Below are 15,022 nucleotides of genomic sequence, written 5' to 3' on the forward strand. Positions count from 1 at the left end.
ATAGGCGTAGGAGGCGGGGGGGGGGGGGCTGGGGGGCTGCAGCCCCCCCAACCAAAAATCTTTGTGAAAATTCGGGCAATATGCTGAGAATTTTTCGGGCACCTACTGAAAGAAAAATAATTTGCATTGTGTTTTTCAATGGTTAAACTGATATTATTATGATCATTATTATTCTAACAACTTCCTCAATAATTGTAACCAATATGGAAGGGTAATAACACGCATAGGCGTACAAGGCGGGGGGGGGGGTGGCAGGGGAGAGCGTTTTGTGTTATTTGTTTTGTGATATTAATATTAATATAGACCTAAAATTGTCTTATTTAGCATCATGAGGCCCGAATATTTCCGTGTAACACCACCGATAATCGACATCTTTGGCCACGGAAAAAAACCGCAGTAAACATTTTTTCTTTTTCTAACTAGTCAATTGTATACCTGGACATCCCCGACATGAGTGTATATAAGAAACATTTTCTTTTTCATGGATGGTGAGGGGGGGGGGTGCCTACAAGCCTAGAAGTACAGGGTTATCATATTCTTTGTTATTTTTTATAGTGAGACAAATTGCAGTCTCACCCGACACAGCGACAGTATCCCGCCTACATGTCGTTGAACAATGTATGTTTTTCTGGAGGTAGCTGAGTACTGTGTTAAAATAATAAATACTTAAACTAAATAGGAGCTTAAAAATTATACTGTCCTATTTTTTCCCCCTTCAAAGTGATGTTACCATTTTTTCTTCTTCTAATTTACCAAATTTTTGGGGAAGTATAAATTTCTAAAACGTGAGATTATAAAATAAAGAATGTTTAGATGCAACTCGCAAGGCCTCAAAAGTGCCATTTCCGGCAATCTGAGAGTCATTTTTTGCCCGAAAAATTCTTGTACGCTACGCGCCAACTGATGGTGGCGCTCCGCTTAGATAGTGTCACAGGAACTTTCGGGCACAAAAGTTTCTGCCCCAAAACTGAAATGGTCCCGTACGCCTATGATAACACGGCAAATGATTGTATGTTATTGGCATGCGGTGTAATAACCGATGCATGCCTATATGCACATTAATATGCTGAACGCGCGGGGAGCGCACGAAAAATTTTGGTTATATTTTTCGGGCAAGTCGTTACAGCCCCCCCCCCCCCAATCAAATTGGGCTCCTTCGCCTATGCCTATTATTTGATTTGATTAGGTATATTAAATTTGTTGGAAACTTTGTTGGACAATAACATGCCAGATAGTCATATATTATATCACACCATGTAGAAATTACATTTAAAGTGAATCTTTCCATTCTTGCTTGTTTAAAAAAAAAACCAAGCCTCACTCTTTACGTATAATCCGACTTGCGTGATGGATGACTTTACCGTCAGTGTTGAGAATATGGGGATAAGAGCACGCGGTCAAACTTGTCACGGATTGCACTATATATCATAAATATGATACTGTTTTGTTCACGTATGTTGGATTGGGTCTGTGATTTCATTATTACATCGTGTCATGTCATCTGTAATGCTTGTTATATCACTAACATGAAGAAAGTGAGTATTATAACCTTGAGCGAAACACGCTCAGCCAAAAATAAAACGCAAATAATACAATTATAAATTTTCGGAGACTAGTATCTCCAATTATCAACCATTATTCTTCAGGAACCGTCTTCGAATATGAAATGATTGAATATACAGAGGGAGAAGATGAATATAGGCTATATATGAATGCAAGTATACTGTATACTGATCAGATATGGTACTGGTATAGTTAGATGTCTATAGAACGCCAAAGAGGACTTTTGAATGATTCGACGTTGTGTAAATGATCACTATACCATGATAGCTCGTTGATACGTTTATTTTTAAGGTTTGGATAAACGAAAAGAAAATCGGATAACCGGGATTATTATCTTAATTTATAAAGCAGTCATTTTGAATTTGCCTTGATATTTTACCAACCTAGGACACCCTCCTATTTTGTTCACTATAGGACATATTTCTTATAGTATCTATAGTAACATGTGATAGGCAATTTGAAAAACTTCGTTTTTCATACATTATTTTTAACAAAACGCAACTAATTATTTACATTGCCATGGAAGATTAGCATAGAGAACAATTCAATAATATCAACTCTACCATAAAGTTTATTTCCAAGTAGATAGTTGTGGATAACACTAACTGTACGGTACCAGCTAAGGTCACTGTTTGGGTCGACAAGAATTTGCAGACACTATTAATCGTGTGTGTGTGTTTGTATGTATGTTTATGCATATATATATATATATATATATATATATATATATATATATATATATATATATATATATATATATATATATATATATATATATATATAAATGTATATATATATCGATATATCTTTATATATATACAGATATATATATATATATATATATATATATACATATATACATATATGTGTGTGTATGTGTGTGTGTGTATAATGTTTACGCATGAATACATGCTTATTGTAGACCTAATATCATCTCCTTCGACCACAATTAACGGCAGGAAGACACTTCACGCATATAATGTCCCCGGTACTACCGCAGTGGGAATACGAATTGTTTCGTTACTAATTACAGAGCAAGATTACTAATCATCATATAATTATCATATGGTGTATTCTTTCTAATTAGTGTGAGCTTGATTTATGGATAATAGCTATCGCGGTGTAGTTGGACAATTCTTAGATGATATAGCCTATACAGTGAGCTGGTTATTGATGTGTCGTATTATAAGGAGATGCATTATTCCGTAACACAGTATACGTTCCGCTCTTCTGAAATTAACTATATTGTTATACGTTTATCGATTCTGAGTAGTTGCTTGTTGCTTTGAAAGGTAGATGAACTTGCCGCATAGACAGAATAAAACTACAGATGCATAGTTGAAACTAATTATCAGCTCTCGTCCTGTTATATATATTATAAATGGTTAAGTTGGGGGGGGGGGGGGTAGAATGATGAATGAAAGGGATGCGGTCAACTGTAGTCTTATTTAGTTTGCATATATTTAGTTTGTTGAAAGATGCTATTATGTCACGTATAGCCAAATAATGAGTGTGTGACGTATTCCGATTTTTATTGTGTGCTACCGTTGAATAGGCTAATTAATATGTATTTCAGCTGAATACTTAGCGTGTGACGTAATACTTAGCGTGTTACGGCTTTTTAATGTGTGTTGTAGCTGAATAATGAGTATGTCACGTATGGCTGTGTGTTTTCGATGAATAATTAGTGAGTGATTTGCAATACATTTATGATGTAGCTCACAATGATATGTGGCATACCGGTAGATAGCGTGTGAAGCATGTATAAGTAAATAGAAACCGGGTTTCATTCGATCGAAATGAAATCAGAGAATAAATATAAATAATAAAACTGAAGACAATTTTCTCTCCCCCTTATCATACCTTGTGAAAGCATTCTCACAATGAAGTAAAAGAAAAAAATTAAGATTTAAATTCATTAGTTTGCATTTCATCTCATAACAAGTTAACACTTGTTTGACAAAGATACCCAATGACACACGAATTAACGTTACTACCAACATCTCATTCGGATATATATAATTCTATGGAGTTATGAGGGGAAAACTCAGGCCGGAACCGGCGGGATAATTTTTCATTAGCCGGCAGAATAGTCCAGCCGGGCGGGACCGGATATCCGTTGCATCCCTATTTATGATATGATATTATTGTACATTATAGTAAGTACGAAATTAGTGGGATTATGAATGTTCTTGGTTATCTATATATGCATAGGTTCATCTAATCATGCAATTATTGCTTCAGGGAAATATGAAATAAAATTTAAAAAACGCAAAGATGTTTGATGTTTATGGTAGAACGCGTGAGATGAAACTTAATTGAAATAAAAGGCGAAAATTTACACTTTTAGTACAAAATACATTCATTTCAAGATTTCAGTTGAACGTGTCACATACGCAAAATATTTCTTCCATAGATGGAAAATTTCGCCTTTAGTCGTATTTTAGAAATCGTCTCGGAATTGAATCAATTCCCTACTGGCGTTTTTCTTCTTCTCCTTCTTGAATTGACCAATTCGGTGTTCACTTCGCAATGATTCCTGTGAATAATACCGCAGGTGCTGGACGAAACGAACTTCATATACCTTTCTTACAAAAAGCTTGACGGCGAAAAAAACAAATGTGAATATTGCATAATTCATTAAATCATACATACGTTATTCGTCGACCGATTAAAAAAAAAATGGAGTTCTGGCGTAGTAATTTTTCATATCACCAAGTTGATTTCTGATTCAATACGTCAAAATGACGTAGATTGGTGAAGTCAACGCCTAAAATAGCCAAGTCGTGGTAAGGAGAGGTGACACAACATAAAGCTTAAGACTACCAGAATATTGCTAGGGGAAAAAAAAACAAGTTTGATGGGGCTCCCCAATTACGCACAACATTAAAGAGGGCGCTGTAACATCTGCCTGATGTAGTTCCGCGAAATCTTTCAAGCCTTGTTGCTATAATGTTTAATTAGCGCGGTTGCACCATCATACAATGAGTCGATCACTATAGTAGTATCATAGAAATTGATTAGGAGTAGTATATATACAAGTTCCATCGTACTTAAAGAAGAATACACATATGAATAACATACATTCGAAGTTTCAAGGGAAACTAATAAAATTTTAAAATGATTCAGCCACTGGAGGACCCAGAGACTTTTATGAGCGGTTAAATCAAAGAAACAATTTTTTTTTTAGGACTTCAGGAGAGTACACAATTACTTGTGGCATGAAACTTAAAGATATTGTGTAACTGTAATTTATCATTGCTTTGCAAAAGTGTTTGGCAGTGAACATGCAGAAAATTGCTTTTTTCGACCACAATAGTTATGTAGGCAGATAAGTCGAAGAAAATCCCCCTCATCCCCCGTCCCCCCCCCCCCAAACAAAACAGTTTCTTCCTGGCATGGATAATAATAATGTCATAAACATATAAATTCAACCCTTTTGTTGCTTGGAGATGCTGAAGCAATAAATGCATGTAAAATGTCTTTATATATTGTTGCATGGAAGGCAATATATCTTCTAGAACCATGTCTCATGAGAACGCTTGCCGTGTCTATAATAACGTAACTAAAATTGGATATATATATATATATATATATATATATATATATATATATATATATATATATATATATATATATATATATATATATATAAAAATATATATATAAATATATATATATATATACATATATATATATATATATATATATATATATATATATATATATATATTTATATATATATATATATATATAGACGTAACACAGACTGGCATGTTACGTATCTCTTCATCCTGCAAAGACCACTGCTTGTTTTTTGGGTTTTTTTTTTTATAATAAGACAATTTTTCATATCCTGAAAAACGGACTCGCGTCTATTTACTTAAATACATATACCATCATAATTCCCTTAAGTACATAATACATACATTTTTTTCTCTTGCAAATATTTGATTTTCCAACTGTATGGGGAAGGTATTGTGCCATAATCATTGTCCAATAAATAAAATGAAGGGTTATTTTCGTTAAAATGCCCAGGACTTGGAACATAATATACTGATATATATATATGTTTAGTTGCAATAGCTGCCATAGTTGTTACTAATCAAACATCATATTGAAAATTTTGTAGGAATAAAGTTAAAAACATGAACATTTTAAATTAAAAAGAAGTATGTGATTCTTATATCAATTCTACAATTGGCAAAAGGGAAATGTTACTACTAGAAAGAGATTAAACATAGTTATGTTCGGAGCTATTTTGCAATAAATAAAATGCTGGGACTAAGATATATAGCCCTATGTAAACTTCCATATGCTCTAGCGCAGTGATCCCCATCCTAGGGGTAAATTACCTCAGTGAAGGGAGGGGTCAACGAGCCGACTTTGGGTCGGGGAATATATGTCATTACTGCTGACAGCAGAAGAAAATTATTGTAAAAACTGAAAGGTGATTCATAGGTTCAGGCATGTGTGAACCGTGTTTAATGACCGTTTTGCATATAGTACATACGGGGGGGGGGGGAGGGGTGGTATTGGACCAGGGAGGAGAAGGTGCATCGGGTGCAACGTTTCCAAAGAGGTTGGGAACCACTGCTCTAGTGACTTTGGAAAGTGACGACTTTGGTGTGTCTGTCAATGAGGTAATTTATTGTGGTACGTCACCTATATACAGGCAAACTTCAATGCGTGGCTCGTTCAGTGTGCGACGTACGCCAGTCATTTGGATGACTTTGGTACTCACTTTGACCCGCCTTCACACACATATACACACATTTCCCCTTCACTATTATCTTGTTTCTCAATCGTTATAATCTGTGGATATTTCGAGAAGTTGGCAGGACCCGTTCGCCGTAAGATATAATCTAGATATCACAATTATACGCACCGTCAATATTGTTAGGAACTATTTTTTAGATTTTTAAATTTCCAATCCGAGCCTTATCAAATCAACACTTCAACTTCTTGTTTGCATTTTATCATTGTAATAAATGGAACAGAGATAAGTATTTGAAATTTGGTCAAAGTCCCATCAGTTGTATATATAAATATCTATACGTGTTGCTAGTGGATGCTCCAATTTTTCTATTGATTTACCGTCGTGAACTCTCCGTATATGTCATTCTGGGCTGTTATATCATCGGAGACATTACCTTTAAGAAGATCCATATTCCGGAATTCGGCAGTGATTTGTTATTAATGTGGCGAATATTTATGTATGAAAAAGAATGGAGGCTATACGTTAACGAGGACCACATTGTAATACCTAATATATTGTGAACATATAGTGAGTATACACCGTTCATTCTTGTTCATTCTCCTCCGAAATTATTTATAGGCTAATATGGCATATGCATACGTGTTACGATTTACAATAAGGACTTGAAAACGCCGGTGTTGTGTTGTCTGGCATTTGTATACGACGTTCCATATACATGGTTGATATCGATGTTATGAATATAAGAATATATGGCGAAAATCCCAGGTGGTTTGTGGGAAAAGATCGTATAGGCTATACTACCGTAGGTATGTTACGGTAGCATTTGCTAAAACGTAAACAGAGCACATAGCTTATATGTTAACTATGGATGGATAGGCTCCTTATATGGTCAATGATTTACGTGACGGGGCTATACGGATGTTATGCTCTAATGTTATCGGAACTCAGCGCAATGCTACGGTATGTTCTACCCGCAACTAATCTTATCGATGTGACGTCATGTTAAATAGCTACTTTTAAGGTCGCCCAAGACAATGCCAGGCCGAGAAAACAAAATAGCTGGATCTACTCTCCACCCAAGTCAAGTTACACCATGACAGTGTTGCGTCTAATGAAGTTCTTCGAAATACTAGATACAACGTATACTAAATACTATTAGATGCTAGTAATAATAAGTACAACTAACACAGTAGGAATACTACTAGGTAATAATAATACAAAAATACTAGGTAATATTAATACATACATACTAGCTAATAACAATAATACAAGATACTACTAATACTAAAACTACTAATACTATTTAATTATAATACAAGTTACTACTAATACTAAAACTACTATACTATTTAATAATAATACTAGATACTAATAATACTAGATACTAATAATACTACATACTATAAGAGATGCTAGTGGTACCAGGTGCTGTTAACAGTATATAATATGATATACTTACACTGCATGGATACTAATAATACTTGATATACTATGATATATGATATACTATGATATATATACTTGATATACTATGATATATGATATAACTGTAATATGATATACTTACACTGCATGGATACTAATAATACTTGATACTACTAATACTATATAATAATAATACTTGATACTACTAATACTACATACTACTAATAAGAGATGCTATAGTGGTATACCAGGTGATGTTAACTGTATATAATATGATATACTTACACTGCATGGATACTAATAATACTTGATACTACTAATACTATATGATAATAATACTTGATACTAATAATACTATGATACTTCTAATTCTAGATACTATATATTACGCCCACTCAGTCAAAGTTTTATTCTGTAAGACTATGGTTGTGACTTTAGATATTATCCTCTATTTTTCTGGTTTACAAAGATAAATAACAATACGTGCTCCAAATCCCCCCACCCCCCACCTTTCCCCGTCAATCTCCGGCAACCCCATGGCTATACCTAACCGCAAATATTTGCTTCTGACAAAAGTTGTAACCAGTAATTTACGGTTAGAACAGGATTGGAACGAGTGACCTCATGGATAACCCCTCCCTCTCCGATACAAATTGTGTAATTCAACCGTCGTAATGTCTTTAATACTGCAAAACGTCTTTTTCAAGCTACTTTTAACACCGTATTTAATGTCCATTAAAGCTTTAGAAGCAATATGATCGTTAAGACAGCGTACATACCACACACTAGAAATTGAAGTGGATTATAACTGTTAGGTTGTATACAAACTACGCAATCGTCGTTGAAAGTATCGTTAGGTTTAAATAGAGAGATTGACAATTGATTAATTCACGTACTGGCGCTTAGTTACCATCAAGGGTTTTCAGAAAGATGTGTTGCACCGCGCCTTTTCTTTGCTGGGGGTTGGGCAGTCATCAGCCACAGTACCTTGTATACCGTGTATGGTAGGCCATACGGGAAATAATTGCTGATTTAATGTCCTTACGAATTAAAATTATTACCGGTATTAATTCTATTTAATACCGGTATATATACCATTTAATGTCGGCATATATTCATTTTCATGTTTTTGATACTTATTGCGGGCACATAATGTATTTATGAAGGACATAAATGTGTTTTTTTTATGTTCGCATATATTAGAATTAATACCGTTCTTTAATTTGTTTAATACTGGCGTATGAAGCTGCATGGTGATTGGCTGAGAATTAATGGCTGGAAGTTAAATAGAATTAATACCGGTAATAATTTTAATTCGAACGGACATTAAACCAGCAATTATAAGAGTTGTAACGATTCACTGTTTTCAAAGTTCGAGTCGTGTCATTTACCAGTAAGTTTTGCTGACTCGCGTAGAATTATTATCTCGAGTCAAAGAGTTATCTTTTATGGAGTAAAACTGGAGAAATTTGTTCGAGACTGTTCAGTTTTGAATTTCAATGACAATTTCTCTATTAACTCACTATCTGTCTGTTTGAAGTTAAAAACATCTTGTTAGAAAATTCTAACAAGTAAGGGTCATAGTAGTAGTAGTAGTAGTAGTAAGTTGGGTCTCGTCTATCCGACATGCTCAGTGATTAACCAGTAAGGGTCATGCAATTTCCTAGCTGAGAGTGTGCCTTTAAGTTAAATAATATATAACTTTGTTTCCAGGTATCTTCAAATGTTTATTTACGACGACTAATGGGTGCGTGCGTTTTCACTGAATGTAGCAAAAGTTATAAAGGTCAAGCAGTATGCTTTATACATAAATAGGTTTACACATTACAAGGTTAGAGCATGTAGAGTACAGAATATTTACTCCAAGGACCCGCTAAAATATTTATACATGATTAAGTTGGTGGCTGCAATACTGGTGACCTTTGAACTTCAACAAACATTATATCCACTTTGTCAAGTTTTCGTCCGGTAGCAATACTGGTTCGAAGGTCTTACTCCATTCCACGTATTGTTGATAAACTTTGATCAGTTCCTGATTAGTGGATGGACAAGGTCTGTTAACTTTATCAAACAAACTGGTCAAATGTGTAAACTACAACTCGTAACTTGGACAATAAACGTGGTTTTATATGATTGCATCCTTCCTAAATTGTTAATAAAAACTCCTCCAACACTATGTTTTTGGGAGAAATACGGTATAATTATTATTCTCGTATTTTGCCCCCCCCCCTCCCTCCCCCAGTGTCGTAACCATACATTCGTAGGGACACAGCGGCAAACTACTACGATTAAATGCATTCCTGCAACATGTAAAACACAGTTCTTCACCACGGTGTATAATGAAATGGAGAACCTGAATTCACATTGAAATACACATGAGAAAATTAAACAGATTAGAATAAACCATAACAGACTATACCGCAAGGCATACAACTGTTTCACTACTACAGTCACAATCCTTCCACATCTCATGTTGTGACCGCAAATCGTTTTAAAAGTACAGTGGCAGATGAAATGTATCCCTCGTAGAAAACAAAACATGTAATTTATACGATTTCACGTAGCCAAAAGGCCCGACAAAAAGTGAGTTTCAGTTCTATTGAAGTATATATATACATATATATATATATATATGCATGAAAATCGTAATGAGTTGGAAAATCAAGAACAGTGAAAAAACTTTCAGCCTCCACCGGGATTCGAACCACGGGCCTCCCGCTCTGTACGCGGACACCCTAACCACTAGGCTATGGACGCTGATTGTATGTCCAGAGGTTCGAAACCGGTAAGGAAGATCGTAATTCCACTGTAGGCGTTTGTCACCTATATCGAACAATACTAGTTCTGTTTTTGGTGACATATTTTGCCCTACTCTAGAGATCAAACATGATGCTATCCAACTCGAAAATCATTTATATATATATATATATATATATATATATATATATATATATATATATATATATATATATATATATATATATATATATATATATATATATATATATATATATAAATATATATATATATATATAAATATATATATATATATATATATATATATATATATATATATATATATATATATATATATATATATGTATATATATATACATATTTATATATATGTATGTATACATAATATATATGTGACGTCAGTTTTGTTCCAACAAGGAAACTGTAGAGTTGAGAATTAAGTTTGCTCACGTAGACAGAGAGGGAGAGAGGGGGGGGGGGCTGCTTAAAAACCGCTAGTGCCTTGGTATAGAGTGGACGTCACTAACTAGAAACTTCTGTGCAATATTCAGACATTACAATCAGTAAACTGCACAAAGCGTCCATCTGTTCATGACAACGATAACACGAAATCAAACCTTTTGTATGTAAAAGATGTGCAGCTGTCACCCTTTAATTGCCTTTCGGAAATCAGAGATCTGTAATGAAATTGATTATGTAAATTTATTCAAATTATTATTCCTACTTGTAAGATGCACTGTGCCGTGCACAGTTTGCTAGGTCAGCATGACCACATCCCCGTTAAATGAATACAGTCCTATTCTGGGCAGTTATTGATGCAAAAGTACGCATGGATGCATGACTGACAAACGCCGTGAAATACAGTTTCTTTTCCAATGCGCACTTTCACCTTAGAACGCTGCAACAGGGAATAGGTCCATCCCATCAGGTATCTAATAGTCAAATCCATGATCCCATGGATATCAGATCAGGGATCTAAAGACCAAATCCATAATCCTATTAACATACCATGGATATCAGGGATCATCTAGTAGGCAGTTTCCTGATTCTATGTAACTGTCATAGATATCCTATCACGGGTATTAATGGCAGATCCCTGATCCTATTAAGATACCATGGATATCAGATCAGGGATCTAATGACCAAATCCATGATCCTATTAACATACCTTGGATATCAGATCAGGGATCCAAATGCCAAATCCATGATCCTATTAACATACCATGGATTTCCCATCAGGGATCATCTATATGGCAGTTCCCTGATTCTATGTAACTGTCATAGATATCCCATCAGGGGTCTTAATGGCAGATCCCTGATCCTATGCAAATACCATGGATATCAGATCAGGGATCTAAAGGCCAAATCCATGATCCCATTTACATACCATGGATATCCCATCAGGGATCTGAATGTGAAATCCATGATCCTATGCAGATACCATGGATTTCACATTCAGGGATCTAAATGCCAAGTCCACGATCATATTAACATACCACGGATAACCCATCAGGGATCATATAGATGACAATTCCCTGATTCTATCTAACTGTCATAGATATCCTATCAGGGATCTAAATGCCAAGTCCATGATCCTATTAACATGCCATGGATATCCCATCAGGGATCATATAAATGGCAGTTCCCTGATTGTATGCATACTATGCATGGATACCCCCGTCAGGGATTCTAACTATTAACTCTCTGATTCCTTCGATATAATTCCGCCGTTCAGTTGGTCGCACTTAATCGCTCTTGACGGTGCTCTGGCATTATGGACCTTCTCCAAAATTAATCTGTGCGAACGTTACCGTACTTCAACAAGTCTCCGTGTATGTAGTTCATTGTGTGGAAATATCGGTTAAGATCTAGACATTCTCGTATACCGAAAAGATAGTGGCAATGCCGACTACACTATACAGAACCGTTGCGGTATACCCACATTGTTGTGTACAAATATCTAATGTATGCAGAGACCCAAATGCGAGACTGTCAACTTATGGCCACTTTCAAAACCCCTCCTTCTTTGCTACATTTTAATTTTGTAATTTAAACCTTAGTAATGTCTTCAATAACTGCAAAACGTCCTTTTAAAGCTACTTTTAACACTATTTAATGTCCGTTAAAACTGTCCAAGCAATACGATCGTTAAGACAGCGTATATATACCACACTATAGAAAGAGAAGGGGATAACTGTTAGGTTGTAAACAAACTACGCACTCGTCGTTGAAATTATATTAACATTAGGTTTAAATAGGGAGATTGACAATTTGATTACTTCACGTAATGGCGCTTAGTCACCATCAAGCGTTTTCAGAAAGTTGTGTTGCACCGCGTCTTTTAATTTATTGTTATTTTATTACCTAACGTGATTATGCCATAGAGTCATAAAATGCCTGGGACACTGCGGAGAAGCTCTGAAAGCAGGAAGCTGCAAAACAAGATATTCCGAATTTGTAAACCATATATGCAGAGGGTTTGTGTAAACGCAGTCCACCCGCATATTTATACAATAAATATCAGCTTTTGATGCAATATGTACGTATATAATAACCATATGTAGCACAAAGCTCTCTGTACATGCAGGCTACATCGTATGCATTGGGGCGTCACATTTGTGTTGAAAATGGATTGGTTGGAATATGTATATATCGAGTTCGATTAAATACTTCCAAAGACAATGCGATTTGTTTACAAACTGCATGCATACGATGTGACCAACGGACTTGTCTTCATAATGTTAACTTCAGAGGTATTTCATGTAAAAACAAAGTCGGAAATAAAACCGATATGTTGAATTGTTAGTGTTCCTCTCTACCTCCACCCCAATGGTTAATGGGGTTCACCCCACCCCTCTCCCCATCCCATTTTCCTCCTGCTATAATCCTTCGTTGTCATAAAAAATAGTGTTCGATAAGAAGTCTCTGATATTATCAATTTCGTCTGAGCGTTATGTATCCTCATGGGCGGCGATCCTGGGGGGGGGGAAGGGGGGATATATCCCCCCATGAAAATGGGTGGAGGGGATGTAATACACCATATCCCCCCCCCCACCAAATGCCAGGGATAAGAATATTTTCATGCCTACATTTATGCATCATCGTGAATGTACGGCTCTTTTTTAGCTTCATTTCTCGCCTACCATTAACGCAGTGCGATCTTTTCAAATAAACCGTCTTTATCTTTATCACGGTATTGATATAGAACATATATGCACCCTCATAGTATTCATATAGGCCCTTTAGTAGGCCTACACACGTACAGTACATGTTCCCTCGAACAGCTGAGAATCTCATGTTACTAGGGTAATGCTTAATACACGTTTCACCTGGATGCCCTAGCAATCGGTGCCTAGGAATGTAACTATGTGTAATTGTGTATTGCATGTGTATAGGCCTACAATAGCCTGCATGAGGCCATTTTCTTCATCGAATAATATAAAAGAGCTCTCGAACATTCTAACGTAGCGCCTGAAACAAGATTGACGGGCAATTTTCCCAAATTAACACCCGAAATAAAAAAAAAACTATTTTGGATCCTGATTATGAGATATTTCGGACATGATATCCCTATTTTAAAGTGGGGTATATGCCGCTTGGAAACCTTGGGAAGTGCCGTTTCCGGCCATCTAGAGGGGTTTTAAATCCCCAAATTTTCTTGTACGCTTCGCGCCAACTCATGGTGGCGCTACGCTTAGATAGTCAACAAGGTCATATCCCCCCCACTCGGAAGTACGGATCGCCGCCCATGTGTATCCTATCAACAGGTAATCTGGTAACCGGGCAATCAGAGAGAAAGACTGATTAGAGAAATGACCCCCAAATAGTAGAAATATCTTTCAAGATAAACCTATGACTAAAGTCACGTGAATAAAACCATTGCGTTTTTGCTGAAAGGAAAACGCAATGAAAAAAAGCCTTTTAGTGGATCCTCGCTGATGATATGCTATATCACACCCCCCCCCCTTTCCTCATCCTTAACCCCCTTTCTATCCCAACCTCTGCTCCCCTTGAAAGAATATGTTGTAACCGTTATAAACACTGTTCGGTAACTTAAATTATATAAGAGACTACAAGTCACTGGATTCACCATCTGATATTAAAGAGACCAAACATGTTTCGATCCAAATTCTTGAATTGCCTTCCTAAACCAATAAATCAAAAGCATATTTTAAACTAGGCTATATTGATTTATATCATCCTGCCAACAGTTATGTAGTGAAATATGTTTTATATTCTTTCTTCATTTACATATCAAATCTCTTTTAATAAATTCCAAGTCCTCTAAACCCCTTCAGTGTACCTTACGGTGATCGTCCTCTCAAAACCAATCTCAGAAGCGGGTTCTTTTCATCCATCGCTTAGTCACAGTAACTACACAGGGACGAACTGTTCAAAACAGCCGCGAAGTACAATTTGAATATTTTGATATACATGGACCTGACAATCGCACAATATAATTTTTAGTGCAGAGGTACCTAGGGGAGAGAGTGGATGGGGGGGGGGGGGAGATGAAGAGGGGAGGAGAGAGGAGAGGAGGGGAAGGGAGAGGAGGGG

General features: G+C 35.9%; 1 protein-coding gene across 5 annotated transcripts in view; it reads left to right on the forward strand.

Annotated features, from left to right (window-relative positions):
- The window catches only part of LOC139966626 (uncharacterized), a 77,691-nt gene that overhangs the window by 14,501 nt on the left and 48,168 nt on the right, over positions 1–15,022 (forward strand). Inside the window, exon 1 of one of the 5 annotated variants that reach the window (XM_071969894.1) lies at positions 6,638–6,850. The exons of the other annotated variants lie outside the window; for them this stretch is intronic. The gene's annotated coding sequence lies outside the window, so the exon portion shown is untranslated. Of the gene's footprint in view, positions 1–6,637; positions 6,851–15,022 lie in introns of those variants that run through there. 5 annotated transcript variants of the gene reach the window in all.

This window comes from Apostichopus japonicus, chromosome 1 (genome assembly GCF_037975245.1).
Source record: "Apostichopus japonicus isolate 1M-3 chromosome 1, ASM3797524v1, whole genome shotgun sequence".
Classification (NCBI taxonomy): Eukaryota; Metazoa; Echinodermata; class Holothuroidea; order Aspidochirotida; family Stichopodidae; genus Apostichopus; species Apostichopus japonicus.